Source organism: Mus caroli, unplaced genomic scaffold (genome assembly GCF_978045245.1).
Source record: "Mus caroli unplaced genomic scaffold, Mus_caroli_1 scaffold_9, whole genome shotgun sequence".
NCBI lineage: Eukaryota > Metazoa > Chordata > Mammalia > Rodentia > Muridae > Mus > Mus caroli.
This window is the reverse complement of record NW_028227264.1, coordinates 113551688-113568329: the sequence shown is the minus strand read 5'-3', so window position 1 is coordinate 113568329 and position 16642 is coordinate 113551688.

Here is a 16642-nt window from a genome sequence, read left to right as displayed (position 1 = left end):
TCATTAGTACAATCCTACCCAGGTCACCCACTATGAGCTACATCGCTACCAGAATTGCAAGATACCCAGGAAAGTGCAATATACATATACACAAATGCACACACACACACACACACACACACACACACACACAAGTATTGTCAGACTTTCCCATGTGTGAGCTGCTATCTTATTATTCCATACATTTGCTGTTTTCTGGAATGTTATATTTTGTTTTGGAAGTAAGCCACTTTTCCTGACATTACTGTACTGTAACCTCAGAGGAATGACTGTGAGAATTCTTCTGTCCTGTGTGTGACACACACACACACACAACACACACACACACACACACACACACACACACACACACAGAGTTCTAATTAACCTTAAAAAGATATTATTAGTTTTAGCCGCCTTTTCAAACATCCTTAGTATTATGTATCCCTTCTCCTTTTTTCTTCTTGTGTGTTGCCCCAATCTCTTTTCCTCAGCTAAGGTTTTTCATTCATTTCCCCCATTTCCTCTTTCAGAGCAACTTTTTATCACTATCCCCTCTTTAATATTCCTGTTCACTGACACACAAAATACTCACTTTCTGATTTTCCTAGTATCTGATTTTCCTGGTATCTGATGTATATGGTCATCTAAAAACATGGGGTGGCATTTATTAATAATAGAAGCAATGTGGCATTTGTCTTCCTGGGTCTGAGTTATGTCACTCTCTACATTTTGTAGGTCTATCAATTTGCTTGAAAATTTAATTGTTTTACTTTTTTATAAGTGAATCATATTACATAGTATATATTATCCATATTTTCATTTTCATCACAGCTGCAGAAAATTTACTTTGTTTCCATTTTCTTTCTATTGTGAATAGAGCAGTAGGGAACACAGCTGAGCAGGTATTTATGGAGTGGGATATTGAGTCTTTTGGGAATGTAGTAAGAAATTGTATTGCTGAGTCATACGGTATTTTTAATTTTGGACTTGTAAGGATTTTCCACATTGATTTTCAGATGGCTGCACCAGTTTGCAACTCTACCATTGGCGAAATAGAAAGTTTCCCTTTGTTCCACATTCGTGTTCCCTTTTCTTGGTCTTAGCCATTCTTCCTGGAGTAAGATGAAATCTCAAAGCAGTTTTAATTTGCATTTATCTAATTGCTAAGAATTTTGAATACTTCTAAGATATTTTTAGCCAATTTTATTTCTTCTCTTGAGATCTCCTGTTCAAGTCTATATCATATTTTAATTGGCTTCCTTATTTCCTTGACTGTGGTTTTAAATTTTCTTTTGTTAAAAAAAAAAAGCTTTCCATTTCATGTTAATTTTCACATGGTATTTTAAACAATACATAAGTATAAATAAATTTCCCTGCCTATTAGTTGATTTTCCAATAGATTAGAACTTTTAAGATGGTTATTATTAGATAAATGGTAAGGCAAACAAGACCACAAACTATTTGAATCAGGTAGAACAAAAATTTAATTCAACCTGTAAACTATCTGATCCCAGGGCATCCTTAAAATTGTTAGCTTTTGCATTATTTCACACAATAGTAAGGCAATACAGCACATGTAAAATACTTAAGTTGATTCATGGCACAGACTTTGGCCTTTTCAACAAATTCTAGCATTATAATGATAATATCAGGCATGGAAATATATAAAATAAATTGTGTTATGCTTAAAGCCAACCTGAACATTTAATAGCAAATCACTAAAAATGAACATAGAAAAATATCTTCCTTCTTGTTATTCTTTATATTTGTAGTTCTGATAAAAAGTTGAGAAAAATCAACTAGGGTTAAGTGCTTAATTCAGCTATAGATTATAGTCCCTCAGAAAGGCAGTCTAGGGGAAAGTCAAGGTGTAACGTGAAGAAGAAAATGTACTAGAGGACAGATAGGTATACTACGTAGTGTTTCATACATTGCAGCTTGCTCAAGCTGCTTTCCAATACTATAAAGAGCTTATATCCCACATCAATAAAATGTCCCACGAAATGCCCACATGCCAATAAAGGAAGTTCCTCAGTTGATACTCCATCTTTCCAGGCATCTTTAGTTTCCAGGCATCTTTAGTTCGGGTCTAGTTGGCACAAGCTAACCAGAACAATCCTCAAGAGCAAGTACTTGAAACAAGAAACAAAAGCATGTATGTTAGTCATTCATGTACTTAATGCCATTATAAGAAAAAATAAAGTTAATTACCTATTAACAGGAGTGAAACAACAGAAATAATTTCATAACAGAGGACATTAGTTGTCTTGTTCATATATATATATATATATATATATATATATATATATATATATATATATGGAAATGCAGGTCCAGTTCCCAGAGAACACCTCACAGTGCAAGGCAAGCTCCCAGGGACTTCTCAGTGCAGAGCCAGTGGAAAACGAGAGAGTAGGCTCTTCATTCATAGTCTCAGAGAGCACAAGGGCTTCTTCACACCCCTTCATGTAGATGAGGGCAGAGAAAGAATACCATCAAGCCCACACGGCCTTCCTTATGTGCATCTGTGTCCTTCTGTGGGTTGGTGAGCAGTGGTCTGAATGAGAGGTCATATAGCCAGTTGGTTATTTTTTGGATAGTATTGCAGAGATTTGCCCTCTGCTATTGTACAGAATAGTGCATATAGCCAGGTGGCATGGGAGCATTACCCTATAGGGATGAGGAAGGACTAGACTGGAACAAAGGATGTGATCCAGGACACCTGATGTGCCTTTCTTGAGGCTTCAGAGAGGCGATACTAGTGTGGAAGTGAAACAGAAACCGGAAGGTGCCAGGCCCCAACCTAGCAGGGATACTTGGCTATACCTGTGGGGAGTAGCAGGGTCCAGGGAAACACATATAGCCTATAGGACAGAGCCCCTGCTAGAGACCAACTCCTGGTACATTTGGTGAAATGCACCAAAGCTTGGGGCCTCCCAGGATAAGTGGCAGGACCACAGTGAAAAGGAAGCTAGCATTGTCATGTCTCCAGGACAGGAAGGTACACAGAAGGACTCACCCTGACAGTACACTTAACTGAGTGGCAATGAAAGACAAGGCATTCCAAGCAGAGGGAGGTGTGTGTGTGTGTGTGTGTGTGTGTGTGTCTGTGTCAAGGAAAACAAAACCCACAACACCATGACAAAAGCAACTCTTATAAGAAAACATTTAATTGGGGCTGGCCTACAGTTCAGAGGTTTACTCCAGTATCACCAAGGCAAGAGCATGGCAGCATCCAGGCAGGCATGGTGCAGGAGAAGCTGAGGTCACTACATCTTCATCTGAAGGCTGCTAATAAAATAGTGACTTCCAGGCAGCTATGACTAGGGTATTAAAGCTCAGGCCCACAAAGACAAACCAACTCCAACAAGTCCACATCTCCTAATAGTGCCATTTCCTGGACCAAATATATGCAAACCATCACATTCCCCAAGAAGGATTATCCACTTTTATCCTTAAAAGCAATATTTGATGTCTGGCTATGTTCGTTACAGAATATGTCCAAAGTCTAAACATTATGTTTTCAGAATGAAATGACTCTCTATTATGATTTCTTTCTTATTTGTACTGAGGGTAAGCCATGTTTTACATATTTATTGGTTATTTCTCTGCTGTGAAATGATTATTTCTTTGGGCGATTTAGTATTTCAATGATCTTTTTTCTCATAGTTTGATAGGATGCATTACCTATATTATTAACCATTTTATTGATGTATAATTTATATGTAGTAAAATTTATCCATTTTAATGATTTGAAATATACAATTACATATTATTATCATCTACTTATTATCTGCATTAAATTGTATAACTGTGATCACCAGCTAGCTTTTAGAGGTAGTTTTACAAAATCCAAATGCTATAAGATATAACATTTTTGTTACTAATAGTTTTTAAACTATTTTACACTAAGGGCAAAATCTTTAATGTAATAAGATTGCATTTAATACTGTGATTTTTCTTTAAAAAGATGACATGCATAATTGAAAGAAAATTTAATTTCTAATTCTTAGGTGAAACATTTTATTTATGTGAACTAAATAAGGTTTGATAATTATCATCTTCATGCCTTTTATATTCTCATTGATTTTGTCAAATTTGAAGGAGAATTCAAAGTAGTTGAAAGAATGCAACAGCCCAAGAATGGAAAGCTATACAGCAAAATGATGTCTTTTGGCTAAGACATAGCCATTGGAATTATAAACTCACCGAACCTGGTTTTATCTTCACTGGCCCTGCATAAGACTGAATTTCTCCATATTTTGCCATTGATAGAGGCAGGGACCATGAGTCATTACCTTCTCTGACATGCCATAGACTCTTTTTTTTTTTGGGGGGGGCGGGGGGGTTCAAGGCAGGGTTTCTCTGTATAGCCCTGGCTGTCTTGGAACTCATTCTGTAGCCCAGGCTGACCTTGAACTCAGAAATCTGCCTGCCTCTGCCTCCCAAGTGCTGGGATTAAAGGCGTGCGCCACCACTCCCAGCATGCCATAGACTCTTGATTATAGTTGGTAGTAGTAGTTACTGTTAAATTGCCTTTGTTCCAGTAAAAGTCTGGTGTAAGTAGCAACTGACTATATTAAGTGAATCACAAGCAAAAGGAAGACATGAAACTAAAACGGGTTTTGTGGATAAGAAAGTCTCCAGAATGAGAAAAAGGATTGTGGAGTGGAAAATGGCTATAATCCCTTGTATAAATGTATGAAACAGTACAATTAAACACTTAGCAAATATGTTCTAATACAGGATGAAATTCTGCTTCTGCTTGCAGTTATAAGAATACTTACTTTACTTTCATTAGAGCACCATATTCAGGTATTTAAAAGACTAGAATAGACAAACTTTCTGAAAATTTGCCAATATTTTAACTTTTCTAATACAAATGCACCTTGACTTACCTTAGGACATCATCTCCTATAACTCACAGAGATTAATATAAAGTCAAAATTATGTTAATAGAGCTCACCTACAAAACATTCAGTCTTAGCCAAGTAGGACAGTATAGAGTGTAGGTTATTCACCCTTCTTATCTTTTGGTACCTGGGAGCTACAATTTGCTGTCATCAACCAGCAGCATAGCGAATACTTTAGAAATAAATCATAAGCTTGAGAAAAGTGTACAATTCAATATTCCAAGTACAATTTCTTCTAAATGCCAAATTCTTTGGCAACAACTTGAAAATAAACACTTTGTCAAACCATCCTTAGTCAGAGACATCTGTATGACACATAGCCTGTTATTTTTATCACATTATGTCTAACTTAATATTTGTAAATTATGTATACTTTTTGAAACAATCTACCTACAGTTTTCCAATGTTGGCATTGTATATTACAAATAAGAGATGACAAGGTCTGAGAATGAAGTACCCTTGGTGCAAGCATGAGGTCCTGATACTTTAAATCAACAGCACCCATACAAAAATGTGATCATGCACTTGTAATCCCACTCTTGGGGAGATAAACATTGCAAGACTACTGGAGCTCATGGGCAAGCCAGACAGTTTAGCCAAACTGATGAATTCCAGGTTGAGTGAGAAAGCTTGTCTTCAAGAAAAAAAATGGAAAAAATCAATTATGACACACCAGGTTATCATTGGCCTCCACATACCTCCTTACACACATATGCACATAGATGCACACTAACCTGAATACACCCTCCACAGGCATGTAGAGAGACTGTACTTTGTGCTCTTTGATAGATGGGTCTTAGAAGTTTTAGCTAATATGCATTCTTGCATGGCTTCTCATATTTAGATTTATCTTATCAAAACTTATCACTTTCTTTCTTCATTGTATCCTATATTGAAGCAGTGAAACAGTTAATAACCATTACAATAATTATCAGTCTAAATGATTCAGGGAAAGTAGCCAGATTGCACCAATTTCCCATAAATGAAGATATTTCTTTGACTTTAAAGAAGAAGGTGATTCTTTCCAGAGCACTTGATAAAGGCAGAGTGGATCGCTGTGACAAGAAAGGAACTTTATAAGTGCTAGCATATGAAGACTAATAAGATATTAAGGAGTTCATGACTATAGCAGAAATATCCTGGATTCTATTCTCTGCTATTCTGTTTTCTTCTATTTGCTAACTTCTGTTAAAGATTACCAGTGGCTTATCAAAGGGATGCTGTGTGCTTTTCATGAGGGGTTATGCCAAGGACTTCGGCTGATGATGTCATTTATTATTTTTAAGTGATTTATTTTACCACTCCTCCTAACTTTGCATAAATGAAGTGCTCTCCTAGAAACACTTGAAAACTTTAATGATTTCAATATATTTTTATTAAACAGACTTAAAGTATGAAGAGAAAGAAAAGTTAAAGAACAATTATTTGAAAGAAAAGATGAGATCTCACCTTGAATATTCTTCTCATTATTTCTTTCTTTGATGGTTCATTATTAAATGTTTGATTGACATTTTTCTCATAATAAAGTCTCTCAGGGAAGCATTTAGCCTGTGGCGGGAAAGATATTTTGAAGTATAAAGCATTAGGTTCAGTGTGTTCAAACCTTCCCTAATTGAATCCTTTGTTCTTCTTACTCTATTAGTAACAATGAGGTAGAGGAAACTTAATCCAACCACCCAGTTGCTCTGGCAAGATATCACACCAAAAGACCTTCTAGTTCTGTGTCTTCCCATTTTAATGACAGACCTTTAATCCCTCTGGCTGGAATACAGATATATCCTTTTTAATTTATTTTATTATTTTTTTAATATTTTGGTTTTTTAGAGACAGGGTTTCTCTGTATAGACCTGGATGTCCCGGAACTCACTATGTAGAGCAGGCTGGCCTTGAACTCAGAAATCTGCCTGCCTCTGCCTCAAAAGTGCTGGGATTAAAGGCATGCGTGACCACTGTCCATTTCAGATATATTCTTAATACATGTCTATAATCCCAAACAAATAATGAATCAGAAAAGATTTGACAAATGAGTCACAGTTAGTATACACCTAGCTCTCCATTTAGTTTGATGTTGGCTACTGGTTTCCTGTACATTGCTTTTATTATGTTTAGGTGTGGGCCTTGAATTCCTGATCTTTTCAAGACTTTTATTATGAATGGGTGTTAGATTTTGTCAAATGCTTTCTCAGCATCTAAAGAGATGATCATGTGGTTTTTGTCTTTGAGATTGTTTATATACTGGATTACGTTGATGGATTTCTGTATATTAAACCATCCCTGCATCCCTGGGATGAAGCCTACTTGATCTTGATGGATGATCGTTTTGATGTGTTCTTAGAATTGGCTTGTGAGAATTTTATTGAATATTTTTGCATTGATATTTATAAGGGAAATTGGTTTGAAGTTCTCTTTCCTTGTTGGGTCTTTGTGTGGATTAGGTATCAGAGTAATTGTGGCTTCATAGAATGAATTGGGTAGAGTAACTTCTGTTTCTATTTTGTGAAATAGTTTGAGGAGAATTGGAATTAGGTCTTCTTTGAAGATCTGATATAAACCCATCTGGTCCTGGGCTTTTTTTGGTTGGGAAACTATTGATGACTGCTTATATTTTTTTTAGGGGAATGGGGTACAGAGCTAAACAAAGAATTCTCAACTGAGGAATACCTAACGGCTGAAAAGGACCTGAAAAAATGTTCAACATCCTTAATCATTAGGGAAATGCAAAACAAAACACCCTTGAGATTCCACTTCACACCAGTCAGAATGACTAAGATCAAAAATTCAGGTGACAACAGATGCTGGAGAGGATGTGGAGAAAGAGGAACACTCCTCCATTGTTGGTGGGATTGCAGGCTGGTATAATCACTCTGTAAATGAGTTTGGCAGTTCCTCAGAAAATTGGACAGAATACTACTGGAAGATCCAGCAATACCACTCCTGGGCATATACCCAGAAGATGTTCCAACTTGAATTAAGGGAACATGCTCCACTATGTTCATAGCAACCTTATTAATAGCCAGAAGCTGGAAAGAATCCAGATGTCCCTCAATAGAGGAATGGATACAGAAAATGTGGTACATTTACACAATGGAGTACTACTCAGCTTTAAAAACAATGAATTTATGAAATTCTTAGGCAAATGGACGAATCTGGAGGATATCATCCTGAGTGAGGTAACCCAGTGAGGTTCTTTCACAAAAGAACACACATGATATGCACTCACTGATAAGTGGATATTAGCTTAGAAACTTAGAACACCCAAGATGCAATTTACAAAACACATGAAACTCAAGAAGAGGAAAGACCAAATTGTGAATACCTCGATCCTTCTTTGAATGGGGAACAAAATACCCATGAAAGGAGTTACAGAGACAAAATTCGGAGCAGGGACTGAAGGAACGACCGTTCAGAGACTGCTCCACTTGGGGACTCACCCCATATATCACCACCAAACCCAGTCACTAGGCAAATGCTAACAATTGCCTGCTGACAGGTCTCTGATATATCTGTCTCCTATGAGGCTCTGCCAGTGCCTGGCAAATACAGAAGCGGATGCTCACAGTCATCCATTGGACAGAGCAAAAGGTCCTCAATGAAGGAGCCAGATAAAGTACCCACAGATCTGAAGGGGTCTGAAGCCCCATAGGAGGAACATCAATATGAACTAATCAGTATCCCCAGAACTCCTTGGAACTATACCACCAATCAAAGAAAACACATGGTGAAACTTGTGTCTCTAGCTATATATGTAGCAGAGAATGGTGTAGTAGGTCATCAATGGGAGGAGAGGGCCTTGGTCGTGTGAAGGCTCTATGCCCCAGTATAGGGGAATGTTAGGACCAGGAAAGGGAGTGGGTAAGTTGGGGAGCAGGGGGAGGGGAGAGGGAACAAGGGATTTTTGGAGAAAAGAGGATAACATTTGAAATGTAAATAAAGAAAATATCTAATTTTAAAAAAGGGGGGGATACACCTAATGCTCATGGAAATAATATGGGAAAAGGAGCCAGATCTAAACAATGTCTATTCTCAAGAAATGGGTATGGGAGGGGTACAAGGAAAGAGTCTGGTACAGGTGTAGCAACTCAGGATTGGCCGGGCTGTGGTTGCTGTGGAGATTTTCTGACTCTTTCTCAGCAACCAATATTACAAACACCTGGCAATGGGCTTCATCAGTGGGCACACATATGGCTCAAGAAATGGTCAAAACATTGGCAGACACACAGGTTCAAGGAGTGGCCAGAGCATTGTGCACCTCTATTTTTCTAAATCAGTGAAGCTAGTTCTACTAACAGTGACATCTATCTTCCCAATTTCAGGGCTTCTGTGACCTTTTACATTCTGTCAGGATCTTTCAGTATTATGTCCAGTTTTCTGAGGAAGTGCCAGACTGATTTCCAGATTGGTTGTACAAGCTTGCAATCCCACCAACAATGGAAGAGTGTTCCTCTTTCTCCACATCCTTACTAGCATCTGCTGTCAACTGAATTTTTGATCTTAGCTATTCTAACTGGTGTGAGGTGGAATCTTGGGTTGCTTTGATTTGCATTTCCCTGATGATTAAGGATGCGGAACATTTTTTCAGATGCTTCTAAGCCATTCTTTGTTTAGCTCTGAGCCCCATTTTTTAATTACTGGAGTCTACCTACTTGAGTTATTTATATATACTGGATATTAGACCCCTATCTGATTTAGGATAGATAAAGATCCTTTCCCAATTTGTTGGTGGCATTTTTGTCTTATTGAAGGTGTCTTGCCTTACAGAAGCTTTGCAATTTTATGAGGTTCCATTTGTTTATTCTTCATGTTACAGCACAAGCCATTGCTGTTCTATTCAGGAATTTTCCCCCTGTGCCCATATCTTTGAGGCTTTTCCCTACTTTCTCCTCTATAAGTTTCAGTGTCTCTGGTTTTATGTGGAGTTTCTTGATCCACTTAGATTTGACCTTAGTACAAGGAGATAGGAATGGATCAATTTGCATTCTTCTACATGAAAACCACCAGTTGTGCCAGCACCATTTGGTGAAAATGCTGTCTTTTTCCCACTGGATGGTTTTAGCTCCCTTGTCAAAGATCAAGTGACCATAGGTGTGTGGGTTCAGTTCTTGGTCTTCAATTCTATTTCATTGGTCTACTTGTCTGTCCCTATACCAGTACCATGCAGTTTTATCACAATTGTTCTGTAGTACAGTTTTAGGTCAGGCATGGTGATTTCATCAGAGTTTCATTTATCATTGAAAAGAGTTTTGGCTATCCTAGGATTTTTGTTATTCCAGATGAATTTAGAGATTGCCCTGTCTAATTTGTTGAAGAATTGAGTTGGAATTTTGATAAGGATTGCATCGAATCTATAGATTGCTTTTGGCAAGATAGTCATTTTTACTCTATCAATCCTGCAAATCCATGAGCATGGGAGATCTTTCTATCTTCTGAGATCGTCTTTAATTCCTTTCTTCAGAGACTTGAAGTTCTTATCATACACATCTTTCACTTCCTTAGTTAGATTCATGCTAAGGTATTTTATATTGTTTGTGACTATTGTGAAGGGTGTTGTTTGCCTAATTTCTTTCTCAGTCTGTTTATTCTTTGTGTAGAGAAAGGCTATTGACTTGTTTAAGTTAATTTTATACCCAGCTACTTCACTGAAGCTGTTTATCAGGTTTAGGAGTTCTCTGGTGGAATTTTTAGGGTTACTTATATATACTATCATATCATCTACTCATAGTGACATTTTGACTTCTTCCTTTCCAATGTGTATCCCCTTGATCTCCTTTTTTTGTCGAATTGCTCTGGCTAGGACTTTAAGTGTTATGTTGAATCGGTATGAAGAAAGTGGGCAGCCTTGTCTAGTTCCTGATTTTGGGGGCATTGCTTCCAACTTCTCATCATTTACTTTGATGTTGTCTACTGGTTTACTGTAGATTGCTTTTATCATGTTTACTTATGGGCTTCAATTTCCTGATCTTTCCAAGACTTTTATCAAGAATGGGTGTTGGATTTTGTCAAATGATTTCTCCACATCTAAGGAAATGATCATGTGGTTTTTGTCTTTGAGTTTGTTTACATAGTGGATTATGTTGATGGATTTCCTTTTATTAAACAATCCCTTCATCCTTGGAATAAAACCTACTTGGTCAGGATGGATGATTGTTTTGATGTGTTCTTGGATTCGGTTAGCAAGAATTTTATTGAGGATTTTTGCATCAATATTCATAAGGGAAATTGGTCTGACATTCTCTATCTTTGTTGGGTCTTTCTGTGATTTAGGTATCAGAGTAATTGTGGCTTCAGAGAATGAATTGGGTAGAGTACCTTCTGCTTCTATTTTGTGGAATAGTTTGTGAAGAACTGGAATTAGATTTTCTTTGAAGGTCTGATAGAACTCTGCACTAAACCCATCTGGTCCTGGGCTTTTTTTGGTTGGGAGACTATTAATGACTGCTTCTATTACTTTAGGGGATGGAGGACAGCTTAGATCATTAACCTGCTCCTGATTTAACTTTGGTACCTGGTATCTGCTTAGAAATGTTTCCATTTCATCTATTTTTTCCAGTTTTATTGAGTATAGCCTTTTGTAAAAGGATCTGATGGTGTTTTGGATTTCCTTGAGATCTGTTGTTATGTCTCCCTTTTCATTTCTGATTTTGTTAATTAGAATGATGTCCATGTGCCCTCTCATGAGTCTGGCTAAGGGTTTATCTATCTTGTTGATTTTCTCAAAGAACCAGCTCCTCATTTGGTTGATTCTTTGAATAGTTCTTCTTGTTTCCACTTGGTTGATTTCACCCCTGAGTTTGATTATTTCCTGCCATCTACTCCTCTTGGGTAAATTTGCTTCCTTTTGTTCTAGAGTTTTTAGGTGTGTTGTCAAGCTGCTAGTGTGTGCTCTCTCTAGTTTCTTTTTGGAGGCACTCAGAGCTATGAGTTTTCCTCTTAGAAATACCTTCATTGTTTCCCAGAAGTTTGTGTGTGTTGTGGCTTCATTTTCACTAAACTCTAAAAAGTCTTTAATTTCTCTCTCTATTCCTTCCTTGACCAAGTTATCATTGAGAAGAGCGTTGTTCAGTTTCCACATAAATGTTGGCTTTCTATTATTTATGTTATTATTGAAGATCAGCCTTAGTCCATGGTGATGTGATAGGATTTATGGGACAATTTCAATATTTTTGCATCTGTTGAGGCTTGTTTTGTAACCAATTATATGGTCATTTTGGAGAAGGGACAATGAGGTGCTGAGAAGAAGGTATATCCTTTTGTTTTAGGATGAAATGTTCTGTAGATATCTATTAAATCCATTTGTTTCATAACTTCTGTTAGTTTCCAGGTGTCCCTGTTTAGTTTCTGTTTCCAAGATCTGTCCATTGATGAAAGTGGTGTGTTGAAGTCTCCCACTATTATTGTGTGAGGTGCAATGTGTGCTTTGAGCTTTACTAAAGTCACTTTAATGAATGTGGCTGCGCTTGCCTTTGGAGCATAGATATTCACAATTGAGCATTCCTCCTGGAAAAATTTTCCTTTGATGAGTATGAAGTTTCCCTCCTTGTCTTTTTTGATAACTTTGGGTTGGAAGTCCATTTTATTAGATATTAGAATGGCTACTCCAACTTTTTTCTTCAGACCATTTGCTTGGAAAATTGTTTTCCAGCCTTTCATTCTGAGGTAGTGTCTGTCTTTTTCCCTGAGATGGGTTTCCTGTAAGCAGGAAATCCCCTACTCCCCCCTTCTCCTTTCTCTCCTGAGGACCTATAAAAACTGGGACTTCTTTCCCCTCGAGGTCGACTCCTCTACCCCTGTGTGGGATATGAGTCGGCCCCAGAGCTCTGGCTTCCCCCGAATAAAGCCTCATGTGGTTTGCATCAAGCTTGGTCTATTGTGAGTTCTTGGGTGTCTGCTATTGTCCTGAGGCCTGAGCAAGGGGCTCCTTTTGGAGTCTTTCAATACTACCAGAGGATCCTGCAATACCTCTCCTGGGCATATATCCAGAAGATGTTCCAACTGCTAAGAAGGAGACATGCTCTACTATGTTCATAACAACCTTATTTATAATAGCCAGAAGCTGGAAAGTACCCAGATGTCCCTCAACAGAGGAATAGGTACAGAAAATATGGTACATTTACACAATGGAGTACTACTCAGCTATTAAAAAGAATGATTGTAAGAAATTCCTAGCCAAATGAATGGACCTGGAGGGCATCATCCTGAGTGAGGTAACCCAATCACAAAGGAACTCACATGATATGAACTCACTGAAAAGTGGATATTAGCCCAGAATCTTAGAATACCCAAGATACAAGATACAATTTGCAAAATACATGAAACTCAAGAAGAACAAAGACAAAAGTGTGGACACTTCGCCCCTTCTTAGAATTGGGAACAAAACACCCATGGAAGGAGTTACAGAGACAAACTTTGGAGCTGAGAAGAAAGGATGGACCATCTAGAGACTGCCATACCCAGGGATCCATCTCATAATCAGCCTCCAAACGCTGACACCATTGCATACACTAACAAGATTTTGCTGAAAGGACCCAGATATAGCTGTCTCTTGTGAGGCTAGGCAGGGGCCTAGCAAACACAGAAATGGATGCTCACAGTCAGCTATTGGATGGATCACAGGGCCCCCAGTAGAGGAGCTAGAGAAAATACCCAAGGAGCTAAAGTTGTCTGCAACCCTATAGGTGGAACAGCAATATGAACTAACCAGTACCCCTTAGTGCTCATGTCTCTAGCTGCATATGTATCAGAAGATGGCCTAGTTGGCCATCATTGGAAAGAGAGGCCCATTGGTCTTGCAAACTTTATATGCCTCAGTATAGGGGACCTCCAGGTCCAAGAAATGGTAGTGGGTGGGTAGGGGAGTGGGGGAGAGGGTATGGGTGACTTTTGGAATAGTATTGGAAATGTAAATGAAGAAAATACCTAATTAAAAATAATTAATTAAATAATTAATTAAAAATTTAAAAAAGAATAACCAAATAATCTAAAAATTACTAATGTCCTTATGGTCATACTAGTTGTGAGCATTGGTGTCAAGTGTGGTTTTAAATTCTTGACTAATATTCAGTGTTGTAATAAAAATATCTAAAGCAATTTAACCATTTCAAAGAACAAAACAAGTTTGACACTGGTCCTATTTTTGTAGACCAATAACTTGTAAGTTATTGTAAGGACACAGTTATTCCAAACGAAGTATATATCAATCAAAATATTAGCTCAGTCTTATTATTGGGAAGATTGAATAGTGTACAATTATCAAATTATTCACTTAGTTTGACCTAATTTTATCAAAATTACTTTTCAAAAAGAACCCATCTATCAGTCAGTCATAAACTGTAATGAAATCAAATGCAGTTGCAATTGAAAATCCGTACCCAGTGTATTAACAATCTAGAAACATTAAATGATTCATCTAAAAATTTAAATATATTTAAGTATATTTATATCAAGTGACATTTGTGTCAAGATATAAAATTAAATTTGATAGAAACATTGATATCTCTTTAACATATGCCTTGTTTATAAAAGAGGAATAGCTTGAGTTTCTTTTGGTTAGAGATTTCTTTGTCTTATTTACCACATAAACATATCTTTTGTCAGTTACAAAATGTAATTGTTAAACTTATTTCAGGAATCTGGCATCCTGAATTATGAAGGACCACTGTGTTTTGGATCATAATATGTTGGGCAGTTCTGTTACACTACTCAAAGGCAACTATATAGTTACGTAAATCCAAAAACTATAACAACAACCCAAATTGTTTGCTCATGAATTTGAAAGATATTAAAGGGCTACAAATAATTTAAGGAGATAGAGGAGTAGAAGTAATATAATTATATTTTATTTTTAAATTATTTAAAGTTAAACACAATAAAATTATTTTAAAATGATCTGTATATATACAACATATGCATACTTTGTTTAAAAAGAAAACTAGTCTTTTATGCAGGTGTTTAACCAGTATAATATTGATGATTAATTCAAAGTTGAACAATTGGGTACTTTTTTCTTTTCATTTTTTATTTAATTTGAAAGTAAAATATAGAACATAGGGATTGCTCTGCTCAGTGGTACATGCCTAGTATTTCCTCTTCTGATGCTGATGTGTAAAGAATTACAACCTAGTTATAATTTTCTAGATCCGCATAGTAGTGTTACATTTATTGAAGATATACCTTGATATCTCTTATATGTAGGTATAATTTTTTTAAATTGTAGCTTATGTCTTTTTGTAGACTCATTTGATCATAAATATGTTAAATGTGTCCTGTGACTTTTGCTACTCTAAGCATTATACTGAAAACTACTATATATTCATTTATAAAAATTCACTTTGGTCTCAGCAAAGGTTTTTATGTTGATAATATAATTCACATGTATATGTACCTGTATATTATTCCTTATTCTTATTGTTGGATATTACTTTATCCAACAATATTTATATTCCTTTGAATATAGGACTTCGGGTAGGATAATTCTAGAAGCGAAACTACTCTGTACAAATACGTGTTTAAATTTTCATGACTTCTGCACTAAATTGTCCTTTGAGAAGACAGCATCAATTTACATCAACTATTAATGAACTATCCGTTTCTGACATTTTAAAATTATTAGCTTATTTTCTATCTCTTGCATGAAAATTTTATCTCCTGTCTATTTAGTTAATTTTTCTTGTTACCTTATAAAGTTGAACTTTTTATAGTAAAATATAACTAATAATTTTAAAATTATTTGTTTTAGGGTTTGGTTTTATACTAATGAACATCGTGGATGTTGATGATTCCTATTAGAAAGCAGAATTAGTTATCTGAGCCTCTATATGAATGTTCATGCTTGCTTGGAATATTTTCTTTCAATATCTAAATCCTGGTGATAACCTTATAATTGTAAGAAAATAATCCTGTGTCAAAAAATATTTTTGTTGCTAGCTCAACAAACTCTCCTACACACAGGTCCAGAGCTGATACAGACCCAGCTGATACAGACCCTGCTGATACAGACCCTGCCTTTTATTATGGTAAGAGGATACTTTCCAACTTGGCAGTTACATGATTGGTTGGCATTTGCTTGACACACTCCTATTGGCTAGTAATGATTTCAGCTTGGTACGTACAGTGGTTGCATAATCAATCGACTTTAGACATTAGGTGCTTTCTCTTTAAAGACTCATAGTTGTTACTAGGAGTGGAGTGGCTATTTGCCCTGGGAATGGTGATTGTTACCAAGATAACATGGCTTCTGGAACAAGTTGGTTTTGGTTTTGGTTTTTCCAGTAGCTGAATTCATACGTAGGGCAAGTTAATTGTAAAATGTCACCTAAAAGCAAAATGGAGTTTGTAATGCTAAGCTGGGTCCTTCAAGGGGTAAGAATAAAAGTATGATATCAGGGGTTGAAAATGGTAAAGGGCATGAAAACAAATCAAAAACTAGATAGTCTTGAAAGAAACCATCACTATGAAACAAACAAAAAATTCAAGAAAATTTGACCTATAAATTCTTATTTAGATGATAGAACCAAATCAAAATACTCACTTTGAATGTCGTAAAATATTAACAGGTTGTAAGATTGTAAACAATTGTGGATCAGGGATTTTGCTGTGAGATTATGTCTCCTAGTAACATCAGAAGTTACACTTGTAAAGTCTCACCAACACATTAACACAAGCGTGAACTCAATGCAGATAACACTAATGAATACACACCAAAGTTAAAAAAAATCCCATCAGATCTCAACCCTAGGCAAACAAACATACAA